This window comes from Podarcis gaigeae (genome assembly GCF_964106915.1).
Source record: "Podarcis gaigeae genome assembly, chromosome: 10".
Classification (NCBI taxonomy): domain Eukaryota; kingdom Metazoa; phylum Chordata; class Lepidosauria; order Squamata; family Lacertidae; genus Podarcis; species Podarcis gaigeae.
The window spans coordinates 53,793,215-53,810,762 of NC_139686.1; the positions used below are offsets into that span (position 1 = coordinate 53,793,215).

A 17,548-nucleotide genomic window follows, 5' to 3' on the forward strand; every position below is an offset into this window, starting at 1 on the left:
AGGAGAAGCCAGGAAACCGGATGGAATTCCTGGGTGAAATTATTTCTCTATTATGAGGAATGCTGTTCTTCTTCAAATACACCAACCTCCTTCGACAATTGCAGTGCTCTTTGTAGCTTTTGCATTGTGGGGCACTCAGACTTCAGACCTACGCAAGAGATAACTCAGCAAACCAGAGATCTTGGATTTTGTCAAGTTGGTCTAGACACAGAGGGGCATCAGTGTGGCACCCATGGGTGCCCATGTGCCCATAAAGACTTTCCTTGGAACCCACAGGGTCCCTCCCCTGCCCACTCTGAAATTAGGCTTGAAAGATACATTCTGTGGTAACCAATAGAACAGGTTGTGTTTAATGCTTTTGTGTCACATCCACAACAGTCTCTCCAATTTTGCAAGGAGAACTCTAGGACCTTATCAGAGCTCTCACACCTCCTCCCCATAGTCCAGAGCTCACTAGGCTTTGGGAAGGAGGTAGGGATGTCCCCTCTGTCTTCTGTCAAGTTGTCCTAAACCCATGTTAAGGATAATGATTTGATTTCCTGAAATGGGAATGTTTGTTTATGTTAAATTACTGTGTACTTTTTAACATGGGTTGCTGTTTTCTCCTCAGGCAGTAGCTGTCATGTGATTGGCTGACTGTGAGTCAGGTGAGAGAGGCATTCCATTCTGTTGTGACTGTTATTCTAGTAACTGTCGTTTTGTAACTGTCTTTCTGCTTCTCTCTATGTGTGAGGGAGAATGTGAGGTTTCTCAGGATACTACTGTGTGTCACTGTGATCTGTCTGAAGTGAAACAGAGAAAGATTCCTAAATGTTAATAGGGAGAAACTTGCGCAGGAGCTCTCTGTAAGGAACAGAGAGAATACTGCTGAGGTAAAAGAGAAAAAGCCGTTCATAAGAAACTGTAAGGCCTGAATAAGGTAAGACTCCGGTGCAATTCTCAACACTGTTTTGTTTATAAGTCTAAGTAAGAACACTTCAGTCTACAAATCAAGTGAGAATGTACCCTTGTTTGAACAAACATGTGATTGTAAATGTTATGCACTGAAGTTCTCACCCTGGGCCAGCAGGGGGATACTGTAGATAGTTATGCAAATAAGGGATCGAAAGTGATGTTCAGAGATTAGATAGTTTTAGAAAATTGTTACAGTTACGTTGTACTGGAGCTCTATATAAGCAGGCTGACTGAACCTTTCAGTTCAGTTCTGTTCTGGCCTGTGAATAAACAAGAGCTGTTTGAAGAATCGCTGTGTCGTCTGATATGTTCACCCACAACTTAACAGTAAATACATTCTTCTCAGTTATATGTTTATGAAAGTCAGTGCTTTTTTTCTTAAAAAATGTTTAGGGGTACTCTCATTTTCCTAATATTGAAATACTGCCCCTCAATGAGGCCAAACTTAGATGCACAAAATGTTTAGGGGTATGCATACATCTGCATCCCCCCAGAAAAAAAGGACTGATGAAAGTAAACAAAGAGTCTGGACATTATATACTCTTCACAAAGAAGCTATCAATCACCCAGAAGAGTTATTTAGCTTCCTACTCTGCTACTTTGCATATCAGCAAAATTTATTTTACCTGCATAACAACCCGACTCTGTGGTAGGTTTTCTCCATCCTAGACCCTACATCAGAGATAGCCAACATGGTATCATCCACATGCTGTTGGATAACAACTCCTGTCATCTCTGGCCACTGGCCCTGCTGGCTAGGACTAGTGGGGGTTGGATTCTAGCAACATCTGGAGATCTATCTCTACCTTACAACTGGAAAGCATACAATATATCTGTAATGCACTGTGATTCCTTTCCATACCCATCAATCTAAGCAAACTACAGCACTGGGGGCTAAGCTAAACTCAAGGCATGTGTTGGCAGAGGTCTTCGGAACATAGCCCAGAGCCTCCAAGCCCTGCAGGTTCCCTGTCATTCCAGAAATGAATAGCAGCTAGCTCCACTGTGTCATCACAAAGCAAAGCTGAGATAGTCCCTTGCCTGGAATTTTAAAAAGGATTGGCTGTATCTGGAGCATAATTAAATTATAGGAAAACACTATAAATAAGTATATGTTTCCTAGCCACAGGAAAGGAAGAGTTATAGATAGGTGCTCTTGGGGAAGTGATGGATATCTTCAGGCTGAGAACGGCAGAGAGGTAATTTTCCCCACATCAATAATAAAGACCTTTAATTCTTCGCTTCCACTTGAGCCAATCAATAGAGGTTACAAATGTTCGGCATAAGGCAATATATTCCAGCCTAAGTTTACATTTAAAATGCCAAAGGATTTGGCCCCCAGCCAAGTTTAATAAATAAAATAAAATAAAATCTCTGTGTGGAGAATAAATCACCCTTTGGAATTCTTGGCCAGCATGATAAAGCTTTAACACTTGAGGGAGTTTATTCACCGTTGCACAGCCTTACGTTTAGCTTCATTGGAATCAAGAGGCAGCACAGGCCGGGCCTCAAGTTGTACAGAAAGAAGAGGCAATGAAGCGTTTTATAGGTGTTTTCAGTATCTGTTTGGATTATTTGCAAAGGACTGAGGGCCAGTTTGCTCGATCCATATAAATGGAGGCTGATTGGGATTATTACAGATTTTGGCACATACGTCAGACAAGACACAAATGTTAAATATATCTTTCTATTTAATGTGCTTTTTTCTTAAATGCACACAGATAACAGTCACTGGGGCTGGGGGAAGCTGATAAGCATATGGATGTCAGCAGGCAGGGAGGGAGGAAAAGAATTAAGTGTCCTTAACTCCCCACCTTAGCCATTGAAAGGTAAAGGTAAAGGGACCCCTGACCATTAGGTCCAGTCGTGGCCGACTCTGGGGTTGCGGCACTTATCTCACTTTATTGGCTAGCAGTTCAAAAGCACATCAAAGTGCAAGTAGATAAATAGGTACCGCTCTGGCGGGAAGGTAAATGCCATTTCCGTGCGCTGCTCTGGTTCGCCAGAAGCAGCTTAGTGCTTTCGAACTGCTAGGTTGACAGGAGCAGGGACCAAGCAATGGGAGCTCACCCTGTCAAGAAGACACATGTAGAAGCCCCCTAACTCAACACTGAGGATGGGGGGAGGGTGCAAGATGCAGGAGAATGTTGGGTGTGGGGCTTGAATATATACCCCTTTCCCCATCCAAACTTCCAAGTGCTTGTGCATGCCAGCATATTCCCGAACACACTTGTGCTTCCACCTTGAACGGTGAAGAGATCCAAACTTGGGCAAGTTAATGCCATCATTCTGCCTCGTAGATTTAAAACCTTGCTGATTTGACTGGATTTATCGTTGAGGTCAATAGCTGCTGTGCTGGACCACAAAAAGTAATGAGATAATTAAGCTAAAACCTATGTCAGAGGGAGAGGAATATATTAGCTTTCGGCATAAATCCACTGTTAATGTACTAGTATGGTCATTTACTGTGCAGAGAAATCACTCTTATTGAGCTTGAGACATATTGGTTAATATAGTACGTAGACAGTTTGGCCAATGGGGAAAAGTTATGTAGCCACAGCGCTGGAGAAGGTTCTATTGTCCTGTAGTGTTAATGGAAATGCAAAGCGTTCTAATTTATAAGGCCACAAATTTCTATAAAATGTGGTTATATTTGTTGTTGTTGTTTAGTCGTTTAGTCGTGTCCGACTCTTCGTGACCCCATGGACCAGAGAACGCCAGGCACCTCCCTCCATATATCTGAGGTGAAGAGGCAGAACTCCCAGGTCGGAAAGCACTGCTTTGAGTGACGGTTTGTTCCTCCTTTCTGAGGAATTAATTGCTTGTTCAAGGTGCTTGGCCTCTCAGCTCTTGGTCTCCCTGTATGGGGTCAGAATAGCTGGAAGCATGGACAGCCCTTGACTTGAATTTCGTTCTCCAACTAGTTGGCCAGTCCACTGTAAAAGTGAAGGAAGAGAGAAAGAGCAAGCAGAGTCCATAGGGGAATTTTTATTCAGACTGCAACACACTGGAATGTTTAACCCTTCCATCCCCAGCCACGAATCCCTCAAAAAGCCCAACCAGGCTAGTTGCCTTAGGAAATATTCATTTTTAAACAGATTTATACTTTTATAATTTTGCGGTTCTGGCCCAACTGAATGTTGCCCGTATTGGACTGCTTCTTGCATAGAACATTGACTTATTGGTTAAAAAACTAAATAAATCCTGATATGTAAAATTAGATTCTCTTTCCCCCTCTCTCCTCAAATCCCATTTCCTGGATTTCAGAGATACTTTGTTTACACCCACACCCTACATTTAAAGCACTCTTCTACCCCTTTAAAAATCACAGAAACTTTAGTTTGTTAAAGGTACTGAGAGAGCTGTTAGGAAACCCCCTTGCAGAGCTATAATTCACAGCAAACTACAGTTCCCAAGATAGTTTCTTTGGGGGGAAACCATGACTATCAAAGTGGTTAGAGAGTGCTTTAAATGTATGACATGCTTTTTTAAAAAGGAGCATTTCATACAAAAATGCAAATCTACAATCTACGTATTTTGACAGATCCAATTTATGTTTGAGGTCCTGCTGGTACAGCCTAACTTCCATCTGTGAAGGAAAACGAATTTCTGTAGTTTATAGCATATATGTAACTCCACATAACTGTACAGGCAACTCGCATTTGTACAGGGCTTGCATTTGGATGCACTGCACATGTCGGCGGGGTGCATGTAAGCCTGCCCCATTCCGCTTTGTTCTGCCCCCTTCCAGACTGAAAACACTACACACATCAGTGTACATGTACCATAGTTTACTAGCTGTAAAGGCCTATCACATTTGATGGGCAGTGAGGCAAGAGGAGTCCACCTTGTTACCAGAATCCTACTCGCTCCTTGCATCCTACCTTATACTTTCACTCATCAGAATACATTTCTGCATATCTGGGGAGCTCCTCTTTATAGGAAAAAAATCACTATCTTGACTGTGGGTGGCCTCATTTTACTGCCAGCTGATTGGCATGAAGCCACGAAGTGTGGCACTAGAAGGGGTGATGGCAAAAAGACCCCTCCTATTAACTTATGCCTCCAGTCACATTTTGAACAAAGGCTAGATTAATTGCCATTTTGCAAATTATATGTTCTGTGTTTGGGAATCCTAAATATGGCAAAATGACAAAGAAAGCAGACAAAACAATGGGCCGGTCCGCAAAAATGGTTTGATGAAACGACTTAGTAAAGTTCTGTTTAGCAGAGCCTGTTGTTGTCTCTCTTCAGTGTCACAATGTGCCAGGAATCAAATCAAAAGTCAGGAAGATAAAATAAGAGAGACGTTATCAAAGAGGGGGAAAATAAAACTTACAAAGGCTTTCCAAAAAAACGTAGGCATTAAATCCCCAAGAGCTCTTTGTACTTCAGCTCCAATAGATGACTAGAAAGTCTCTTCCAGGAAAGATTTCTCTCGCTTTTCTTCAGAAAATAGGCCACCTGAGTGTTTGGCTTCTTGCTTACCTCGCTGGCATGTGAACTTATAAGTATTTAATCAGAGTTTTCTTTTGCTCAAAGAGAAATTTCTTTGAGGCAAATCCTTCTAAGGCTGAGCTTTGTTGTCCTGTGAAGCGTGCTTATTTCTCTCTGATTTTCAAGAATCGCTAAATAAGAAACTCCAGAGTCTTCAATAAAAGTATGAATTTTTTCCACATTTTCTTGGCACACATCTTTAAACTGGTGCAGGTGCCTGCAAGGGATCATTAGTTTAACTGAAATGAAGAGGTGTTTCTACTTTGGATCCATTCAGAAGGAGAAGAAAGAGGTAGGAAGGATGAGGTGAGGTATATATTTAAAAGAAAGCTTATGTTAATGTGTACAGGGTATCTTCTAGGCTGAGGTTGTACAGTAAAGGGTCTGTGTTCCTCTGGAGAATTGAGACATGGTGGAGACTGCTGTAGCTTTAAGATATATGGTTTATTCACCTACTTACACCTTCGGTCTGCATGGAGGAAGTCCAGGTCTTACAGCATGGACATTTCAAGAAGGTCTTGTCCCCCACAACAGTGCAGCCCTGGAGTCCAAGGCATCTCTCCCAGCCAGCCTTCAGCCAGCCTGCCCAAGATGGATCCCAGTCTTTCTTCTCCCTTCTTCTTCCTGGAACACCCTGCTAAAAACGCTCTTTTCCTGTCACCTCACACCCAGTTACCCTGGCAACCTTCCAAATCCCCAGTTTCTGTTCATACCTTGGGGCCAGGGGAAGGACAGTTCTCTTGCATTGCCAATGGCTCTGTATTGTTCCTTAATGTCTGCAGCTTGGCCAGGTTTTTTTGCATTGGCGGGTTCAGGAATTCCTCTGCAGCTTGTACTTCTTAATTCATATCCCAAATAAACAAAATCCTACAATTTATTAATTTCTAGGGTTTGGGGGGGTCTTCCCCAAATCTATAACAGTATAAAAGGGGTCTTCTTCTTTTTTAAACTGATGATCCCAGGCCCAGTCTTCCTGGACAATCTTAGGTGGGGCTCTAGATGACTGTGTTCCACTTTTTCAGAGATTCCCTGTTGTCAGATGAAGCTGACATGAAATACAGATTTGCACCATTGTTGCAGCTGGATAGCTCAGTTGGTTAGAGTGTTGTGCCAATAACGCCATGGTTGCAGGTTCGATTTAGCTACATATTCCTGCATTGCAGGGCATTAGACTAGATGATACTCTGGGTCCCTTCCAACTCTATGATTCTATGGAGAATCATAATTCTCAAGGCATTAAAAAAGCCAAACACACTGAAGCAGACACAAACATTGCCACACAATGTCCTCCAAATCATGAAAAATATGTGTTGATTAGTAGCATGTATGAATGCAGACATTTCTGTGGCTCCTTTGGGAGCCACCTCAGACACTACCCTGATTGTCTGAAACAGGATTTCAGGACTTGGGGGACAGTATGGGGTAAGGTCTGCCTCTGAAGCTTCTGCCTGTAGTTCTAACAGTCAATAGAACTGGAAGGGACACCAAGAGTCTTCTAGTCTGGAACAGAGCAGTGTAGAAACTTTTCTTCTGGAGGGAGGAAGAGGGTGAGAATTCAAATGCCGATTTGCTGACAAGGATCTCCACACTGCATGAAATGTTTATTTGGTCCTGACAGGTTTGCTGTGCTGTGCTTTCTTTCAATAGTCCAAATGGTCAGGTGTTTATACAGTCTGAGCCAGAAAGATGGAACAGGCAGGCTGTTCCTCACACTATTTTCTCTTTTTAGAGGCAAATGTGTTTTGCCTTTCTGTAAGCAAAGCGTGAATTGGCGACACAGAGAAACTTAGATATATGTAAACGTGCATAAATCACAACTGCGGATTTGTACAAAATGGGCACTGGTGGTAGGTGTAACAGATGCATACGCTGTTTTTTCTCTGAGATCTGCCCATGCTTTCAATAGTTTCGCGTACTAAGGAGGCTTCCAGACTGTTGCTATTTTCAAATAATTCTCTGAAAAGTCTTGGGATAAAAGTTCACTTTCCAACAAGTTGTTTACTTGATGCTTGTCTTGCCTTGTTGTGATGCATGAGTTCCTTGTCAAGATCAGAACAGGAATGGATTTGTCAACATTTTGACCAGGAATGGATTTAGTAAACTGGCTAAAGATAACCTGGCCTGGTGTCTGCGATTTTCATAGCATGGTGCTCTTACTAATATGTCCCTAAACTATCCAATTGAAAGGAGTGCTTTCCAGTGGCCTGACCTGGGGCTTGTGATTCTAATACTGTAACACACCACTCCAGCCTCAAAGTTGTGTGAGATTCCAGGGGGTTCCAGGTGCTTCCATTTGGGAATGAGGCACAGCAGAGATTGTGGTGTCTTTATGATATATGGTTTATTTACACATATATACAACCTGAGCATGTGATTGAGGGGGTTCACAGCATTAACACCCGCAAAGGGGTATTATTTCTCTCGTAGCCCAGCCTTGGATTCAAACACAAATCAACAATTGCTCTGCCTTTTCAGCCTGCAGCTTTTCTTCCAGCTTCTGGCTCACGTAACTCCTAACTATCAGCTCTGGCTTTATTCCTTCTCAATATCTGCAAGCTGAAGGACCTATTTGCTGTCACCCACAGAGCACCTTCCTTTTCCCTCCTTATACTTCACTAGGAGGGTAGTCTGGCTGTTTCTGGAAATTTGAAGGCCTTATTCTTGCAGGGTCCAGGGATTAAGTGACTGACATCCAGTTTAACAGCGCAAGTCTTGATTAAATTCTAACACTTACTGGATCCAGGAATTCAGAGGAGTCTGGCACCCACACAATACTATACTACTACTAATTATAATAGTGGTGGTGCTGGTGGTGCTGCTGCTGTTGCATTGATGATGAGGCACTTAAAAAGTTTATTAACTGGTCCACCAACACTCCCAGTACAGTGGTACCTTGGTTCTCAAACTTAATCCATTCCGGAAGTCCGTTCCAAAACCACAGCTTTCCAAAACCAAGATGCACTTTCCCATAGAAAGTAATGCAAAACAGATTAATCTGTTCCAGATTTTTAAAAACAACCCCTAAAACAGCAATTTAATGTGAATTTTACTATCTAATGAGACCATTGATCCATAAAATGAAAGAAATAATCAATGTACTCTACCATAAAATGAATAAGATAGTATTGTAGATGATAAAAAATAAAATTTTAAAAATTTCTTACCTGTACTGATGATTGTCATTGTTTGGGTGGGGGCTTTTATCCATTTCCACAGTCACACAATCAATCAACCAATCAGTAGCTGAACTGGGTTCCACACAGTCACAAAAACAAATCAACCGAAAATGCCTCAAAACAAAAAGGCAAAATAAATAGCAAAAACAAAAGTGCCAAACTTAATCTTTTCCGGAAGTCCGTTTGACTTCCAAAATGTTCAAAAACCAAGGCACAGCTTCTGATTGGTGCAGACACCCCCAAAACAATAGCTGACAGCCGCATCAGATGTTTGGCTTCCAAAAAACATTCGAAAACCAGAACACTTACTTCCAGATTTTCAGTGTTTGGGAACCAAGGCGTTTGAGTACCAAGGCATTTGAGAACTAAGGTACCACTGCAGTTTTAAAGTGAGCCACTTGGAGGTGATGAATCACGGAACCATAGGGTTTATCTAGTCCAATACCCTGCAATGCAGGAATCTCAACTAGATCAATCATACATGACAGACTGCCATCCAGCCCCCGCTTTGAAACCTTCAAGGAAGGAGAATTCCCCACCTCTCATGGGAGTCTGCTCAACCCCCAAACAGCTCTTGCTTCAGAGTTAAGAAGTGCTGATTTAGAATAGTTTATTGATTTCATCCTTCAACAGACGTGCTTCTGAGATAGCTAAAAAAAAATCCCCAAAGCTAAAACAGTGAGAATCAGAAAGCACAGCAGCTAACAGATCACACTTAAGTTTACTTTCAGAGTAAATTATTCATTTGTACAGGAGCATCTCAGATCATAATATTCCATCTAAAGCTCAAAGACAAATTAGTTTCTCAGAGGTCACAAACTGGTAAAGAATAATTGTGAGATTTATTGTCAGCAGTGGTCTTTAAAAGCAAGCCTGCAAGAAGGTGGACATTACTGAAGGCGCAAATAACAGCATCTTAATAAATGGTTTTTATCCTTGCTGTCTGACAGTTTGGGTGTCTGCTTTCTAAGGAGACCCTTTGGAAAATAGGCTGAAACAGAGAACACCCATTTTAAATTTTAAAATAATGGGTGATAGCCAACTAAGCGCTACTCAGAGAAGACTTACTGAAATAAATTGGTTTATGTTACTTAAGTCCATTGATTCAATGGGTCTACTCTGAGTGTGGCTAACACTGGATATGGCTCAATGAACTTTCAAACTGACCATTTTTCTTGCTTGGGTCATGAAGTTTGAATGGCTGGAGTTAAGTTTCCAGAAGAAGAATCTATGGAATGACTAACTCCAGCTGCATAGCATGTCACTTTCACTTTCCTAAGTGCAGAAAGGCTGCATTGTTGTTTTTAAAGTGAAGTTTTTGCACTAGGGCTCTTTAATCCGCTTTAATCCTAAATTTCCAGTATATGCTTGAATCACTCCTGCTAAATACTGGCAGTATTTAGTATTCTCATGCCCCATTTCCACATGCTCCTTTTCAAGATGCCTACCACACCTGCTCACACACCCACACTTTATAGCTGATTGGTGCACTTTGCCATCTAGCATGGGGGTGAGGTGATGCTGCTTGAGAAACATAAGCCCAAGGTCCCCTTGGACACACTGAAGCAACTTTGCAGTTATTTGGATCCCAGCCTGTGCTCTGGGACACAGCCACATAGGTAAGACATATACCGCCACATACAAATACTGTATTTACTCCAATTTAATGTTCACCTCTTTTTGGCCAAATTTTGTTGCAAAAATTAAGGTGTGCATTAGATTTGATGGCACATTTACATTCGCCAGCAAATACTTCTTTTGGTTTCAAGGTTCTGAAACCTGAGGTCCGCATTGGACTCAAGTAAATACGGTATTTATGGTTAGGCTGACTGGAAGAGAGATTGTTCTTTTCTTTTAAAGGTAAAGGGACCCCTGACAATTAAGTCCAGTCGCAAACAACTCTGGGGTTGCGGCACTCATCTCACTTTACAGACCGAGGGAGCCGGCGTTCGTCTGCTTCTGCAGACAGTTTTTCCGGGTCATGTGGCAGCATGACTAAGCTGCTTCTCACGAAACCAGAGCAGCGCACGGAAACACGGTTTACCTTCCTGGTGGAGCAGTACCTATTTATCTACTTGCACTGCGTGCTTTTAACTGCTAGGTTGGCAGGAGCTGGGACTGAACAACGGGAGCTCACCCCGTCGCAGGGATTCAAACTGCTGAATCTTTTCTCTTTTTTTCTTTTCTTTTAGAAAATATTAAATACAAAGCTGTAACATACAGAGGATGACTACATAAAACTGAAATTTAGATATAACCAAAAATATGAATATTTAACATACATTGGGTGTTCCATCATGGCAAGTTTAACCCTAGTCACTCATCCAATTTGCACCAATGAGGCCTAGATTTTAAGGTTCCTTCTGTGTATTGGCGGCAGCAACAGAAGTGATTCAATTTAATATTACTGGCTTAAGTACCTTGGCATTCAATTTTGGGAAGCCTCCCTCTCTAGACCCCTTTCCCCTGTCAGGAGCTCGTCCTACACTTGAGTAGGACCCTGGCAGAGACACATGCCCGATTGGCATGTTCTCTCCCTCCTGGTCTTTCGTTTGAGAGCTTCAAAAGCTTTCTTCAGCCTGAACATCACAGCGACTGATGTTAACAGACACTGGCACACTTAGGGATCCGCAGAGCCTTCGCAGTTTGTGTAACAGACCTCAGCAACTCAGCATTTTGGCTAATCTACTTTATTTACATATAAACAAACACGGAGCACTGCAACATGGCTCCCTCTCTCTAGCATCAGACGGCAAAGAGAAAAAGAACAAAGGACAATAGCCCCACTTCACGGAACACAGTAACACAAACATCCTGTCTCCGTCACTTCCCACTCTGTGGAGTCAAAACATACACCGTCATGTGATAGACAAAAATCCCATGACTGCAACCATGGAGCAGGAATTCTAACACCCCCATCCCTCAGCTGCCTTGTTCAAAGATGGCAAACCAGCGGAAAGACAAGAGAGGCCTCTGTTTAGCCTTACTGCCTCCCATCCTGGAGTTTCCCTTCACTCAGCCAACTTTGCCTGGTTGCATCCTCTTAGCATCTGCCCATGATTAAAGAAAGATAAAGTTGGGCCAGATTGCTGGCTCACCAGCCTTTTAGTTTTAATTTCTGTTATTGATATTGACCTTGGGTCATGCGTGACTTTTACTTGCATTTGAAAGTAAGGAGCCTGTTTCCATGGTGACAAATGCTGGGCACTGTGATAAAGCAAATTGCTGATGAAATAAATAATTATGGGCCTCGGTTTGAAAAGTATTATTTTTCCTTTCATTCAAAACTATCAGTGGGCAAGATTCTTCATGCAGGCTTTATTCCTTCCTGGTTTGGGTCCAGGGAAATAAAGTGGAAGGGCTATTTACCCTTGTTTCCACCTCTACTGGGCGCTAATAGATGTTGTATGTGAAGCAGAATCTTCATTTTCTGGGCACCCTTGAAAGAGTCACAATCTCCACACGTGGGGAAATCCAGAACAGGAAGCCATGTGGGGAAGGTACAACACAGTCTGCAGAAGGGAAGATATGAGAAAACAAGATTTGGTTCTATTTATCTTGCAGATGTTTAAAAGTAATCTATTATTTTGCCATTTTTCAGCTCAAGTAACACATGGTAGTGGTCCCATGTGGCACAAGGGTCAGAGGCAAAGGCTTACATTCATGCACTCCACTCTGTCTTTCATCCAGGCAAGAAAGAGGCATTATCCAGCCAGGCAAGAACACTCAAGGAGGGAGTGAAGCAGGACAAGTGAGAGGTGTGGTCTGGCAAGAGGGGGTGTGGCCTGTGGAGTGTCCTGAGGGAAAGACAGACATGGAGTTAAACTTGCAGTCAGGTGCCCAATCCTGTCACAGAGTGAACCAGCCACAGCAAATTACATCGTTCAAAGTTGGAGTTCACAATTAGCAAAAACACAATCTTCACAGACTTGGCTGAGCATCAAGCCTAATGAGCACAGCAACTCATCCCTGGTAGGTCTTATGAAATCAGTTACCAAGACTGAAAGACCCTACTTCCCCACAACCATCTAAATGTCCTTCTCTCCAGGGTTTTTTCCAAGCAATCAGAGACTACGCCTGCCTGGGAAACAGGTAGGCAGCAGAGATACCCACGACACTGCACCAGCCGAAGTCATCTTTGCATCTTGGCCTCCCTCCTTCCACCCCCCTGCTTCAACTTCTGCCTCTAATTCTGGACTTCTCTCTGCCACAGACTCTCCCCTCTCACTTAGCCCTGTTACCTCTTTGCCTTCTGACCTATCCTCTTCCCAGTCGTCACTGAGCTCCAACTCTCATCCTTCCCAGCCACCATGGAATGATGCAAGTTGTAGTCTGGCAACATCTGGAGGGCCACCAAAGATTCTCCATTTCTGCAATAACTCCTGCAGGTGCCATTGTACTCTTTATTCAGAGGTCCTTGGGTAAAGGTCTTAACTCAGTCTGCTTTGCATACAGAAGGTTCCAGATTATGTCCCCAATATCTCCAGGTTGATGTGGGAGAGACCCCTGTCTGAAATCCTGAAGCGCTGCTGCCACTGTAGATAATACAATGGTCTAACTCGGTATAAGGAAAGGGCCCCTTGTTGTCTTAAACCTATGCACACAACAATTACTCTGGCATAACAACCCGCTGGATCCACTTTAGCCTCTGTTTTGTTCTGTTACACCGCAGGAGTGAAATCAGAGGTGGCCTTGGCTGTGATTTGATAAGATCAAAGGCTCTTGCTTCGTTTTATCCTCAGATAAATGATCGTGTGAATAATGTTATCACCCCAGGACGGTGCTCACATTTCTATACAGAAAACACAGTGACCTATTAATGGTCAGCAAGGAAGTGTGGCTGAACCACCCTAGAATTCCTTTGTTGTGTAATGGAATATGTTTGGTCATGGGGAATAATTTTATGCTCACTGCCAAATTATAACACATGGCTTCAACAAAGAGAGAGAAATCAGCCTGTTTAAAGCCCCTCAAAATATCACTGCCAAGAAAGTTGGGGGTCCCACGGAATGTCATTTGTCCTTTTTTGTGGTAACTATGGAACCAAAACACAGCACCACAATGGAGCTTTTGTAGATAGTATCTGCAAAGTGACGATGGGCCGAGTGGGCATGGGAACTGAACAGACGCCACATCCTTCACAATACCCCCTTCATCTCATGGATGAAGAGGTCAGGCAAGGCATTTTAGAGGAACTTGTGCTTCTCTTGCCTGGGCCACACCTGTTTGCAGAGGCAAGGCGAAAATTCATCACGGCTAGCACCTTTCAGGAGACGGGAGAGGGCAGGTATAATGTTGGCATCTCCTGGAAATCATTTAACTGAGAGAGGCCCACTGTTTACCTCCAAACCTCAACCTGCCACTTTCCGCCTCTCATTTGCAATGTGTCCATTTGTCTTGCTTTGTAATCTACAGATCATCTCGTTGACAAGAAACCTTCCTTCCCCCAGCCGCTGAAACTCGAAACCTGGAAAATAACATGGCAGGAAACTGTTAATCTCGGGTTTTAAAATATAAGCTGCAACACACAAAGCTCGCCACTGACTGTCCGCCAAGTTCCTGGTGCTTCAGACTTTTGGACTGCCAGTGTCTGTCACTACCCTGCCAGCGAATATGCCTCATTCTATTGTCCTGCCAGGCAGGGAGAAAAAAAGGGCAACAGTAACTTCATCCTCTATTCATCAGCAAGAGAGGACAGGTTTTTTATGTGCCTTTATTATGGATGCTAATTTCCTAGGGGTAGGAAGCTGTAATGTTTGAATAAAAGCCTTTCGAGAGAGGATGGGGAGCAAAAATGGAACCTATAATTTAGCAACCAGGTGTGTTGCTGAACTTTGGGCCTAAGAGTCGTGATGCATTGTTCTGTATTTATTGAAGGATTGCATGGAATGTGGAAAAACACTGAGTTGGAGAGTTTCTCTGAAAACTACAGTAAATCTTTAGTGGCAGTGCCATCCCATGCATGTTTACAAAGAAGTAAATTCATCTGTGTTCAATGGGACTAGGATATATGCCTAGGATTGGAGGCTTACCTGTGTGTCTTCCTAAGGCCTTTAGCTGTGTCAAATTTGACTTCCTGGGAGAGCAATACAAAGGTACCTAGAAGCAAGAAATGAATGCACAATGCATTTAGAACAGCAAATTTCAAGGACTCTATTGGAAGTCAGTGGTCACATCCACACCATGGCTTCTCCTAAAGAATCCTGGACTCATCCACTTCAGCCCTGACTGGGCCAGGCGAGCTGGGGTAGCACTTCCAGAGACCACCTTCTACACAGGAACAGGTCAAAGTGCTGTGGACTCACAGCTTAGAGTTGTGAGCACCGGATTCACTCCAACAAGAAGACAGTCGTCGCACAGCAGAGTATAGCAGAGTATAGCAGAGCATAAACGACTCGGAGAGCAGCTCTGTAGAATTTCTTCTTTATTCTATCTACAACTATTATACACAACTATATACAGAGCTAAATGAGGTCTAAGCAAAATGAATGCTGAACTGCACTGAGTGTCTGCAGCTGCTCTTAGCAGCAACCTTATCTATACACACGATCTCTTTCTAACACTCAGTCTCTCTCTCTCTCCGACACACTGACTGACTCTTTGATGTTCGGCTGGAGTGGAATAAGTAGAGAGCAGAACACCGCCCCTCCTCTCTGGAAAATCACCAGACTCATCAGCAGATTCTTGGATATGGGAGGGGTGAAATCTCCTCAGTTTCCTGTTACTTCCATAGCTGCAGCCTTCCTACTTTGGTCCTTGATTAGTCAGATGGTCCTCTTCCATTTGAGGATGGGGGCTTTATTCTCTGGTTTCATCATTGCGGGCAAAGAAATTGCTCCTTGCTTTTTATTTAACTCTTTAGCCTGATTCAAGCAGGGAATTTCTTGTGTTCTTTTCATGTGTTTCTTCCTGCTCACTGATCTCAGAATCACAGACTCATTCCTATTGTTCATTCATTTATTAACATCCACCAGATTCCATTTGGGAAGTTACACCATTAACAGGACACTAGTGTGATGTAGTGGTTAAGAGTGGTGGACTCGTAATCCGGTGAACCGGGTTTGATTCCCTGCTCCTCCACATGCAGCTGCTGGGCAACCTTGGGCTTGTTACACTTCTCTGAAGTCTCTCAGCCTCCCTCACCTCACAAAGTGTTTGTTGTGGGGGAGGAAGGGAAAGGAGATTGTTAGCCGCTTTGAGACTCCTTAGGGTAGTGATAAAGCGGGATATCAAATCCAAACTCTTTCTTCTTCTTTTTCTTCTTCTTCTATTCATTTGAATGAGCCTCCCTTGTATTGTGGAAGGTGAAGATCAGATTCACTCAAACTAAATCGATGTAAATAAATGTTCAGAAGATGAAGCATTCCTGGAGAAGTAAATGGTTCAGAAAGAATGACTCGGGGCAGCCTAAGAGTAGTTATAATGCTTTTTATTATTTAAAAATAATGGAATATGAGCAATGTGCCAGCCAAAAACAAAAACAATAAGTTACTGTTTAAGCTCACTGAAGAAGGAAGTATGAAGCATGAGAAACTTCAGAAGTAACTGGCATATAAATATCACTTACTGTTACAATGGATGAGTGCAGGAGCCAACATCACAGCTGCAGATGGGATTACAGACAATGCAATGTTTGATGGCGATGTGAAATTTAAAGCACTTTAATTCTAATTGTTAATTATCTCAGGGACCATTTTGTAGCATGCTGGGCCAAGCGGAACAGCATGAATCACTGTCTAGCCTTAATATAAATTATAATGCAGCTCATGTCAATGATGGGGTGACATAGACAATTTTATAAAGGCATATCTCCTGGCATTATTTATTTGGGTGTTTCTGACCTACCAAGGCTTTTTTTAAAAAAAGCTTGGATTGGCTTTCTTTGGACACATTGTATCCTTTTTTAAGGATATACGAGCTCTTGTTATTAACTTTGGTATCATGCTTAGTCTTCATTGCTCAAAGTACATGAGCAAATGTATGCAGCAGATCTTGTCTTTGAGAAGAGCATTGTCTTAACGTCGGTTTTTGTATTGAAATTACCTGCCATGTAGTAAACTCAAGCAGCTGAAGAATGTAATTGTAAAGATCCGTTTACACAAACATGGCACTTGTGGCAAGTGAATTAGCTCTCGAATATCGAATGCACGATATATTTTTCCGGTTCATGTCTGGCTTTCATGATGCCTCAAGATGGAAAAAAAGAATATCATCGCCACACAGCCTGAAAGCATCATTACAGTCAGATTTCCATTCCAATAAAAATGTTCATCCAATGACCAGGACAGAACCATTGAGTCATGCATCAGGTGACTCACAAGTGCAAGATGGTGCCAATATAAATTTCTGACTCTCCTAACCAGATCTGAGCATGGTCTTTGCCCATTCCTAAATGTTCTTATCTGCTTTTCATTTTACCATCAATCCATCTGTTCAACCTTCCCCTATCTCTTATACTTACTCCCGCTCTGCACTGTATCTCCTGGTAGTGCTCAAATTATGGCAAAGTCAGTGGGAGGCCAACCACTCATTTTTGGGGGGTGCCCACCTTAGCTAACATTCTAAATACATGGGGGTTCATGACCTTGCAGAAATGGGTAGGGGGCTGGCAAGTGGGGTTTATGGATTTTTACCCCATAATCTGAGAACTGTCTCCTAGTGCTCAGTTTGCTTTGCCCCTGAAGTCTTCCTCTTGACTAAGATTATTAAGTAGGGTTGCCATCTCTCTCTCTCTTTTTATTGGTCTTGCTCCCATGTATTTAGCAGCAGCCAGCCTGATGTACAGAAATATAGCAGATTATTTCCATGCTGGGACAATTGTCACCTGATAAATTTACGCTGGATGCTGAATCATGTATGATGCGCCTAAAGCACAGATCCTTGCAGGAGCATAATTTTCTTAACTACAGTTATTCACTGAA

At 42.7% G+C, this 17,548-nt stretch overlaps 1 long non-coding RNA gene across 1 annotated transcript in view; it reads left to right on the forward strand.

Annotated features, from left to right (window-relative positions):
• The first annotated feature begins 113 nt into the window (after positions 1 to 113).
• The window catches only part of LOC310825669, a 40,996-nt gene continuing 23,561 nt past the window's right edge, over positions 114 to 17,548 (forward strand). Inside the window, exon 1 of the long non-coding RNA XR_014555420.1 lies at positions 114 to 919. This is a non-coding gene — a long non-coding RNA (uncharacterized lncRNA). The remainder of the gene's footprint in view (positions 920 to 17,548) is intronic.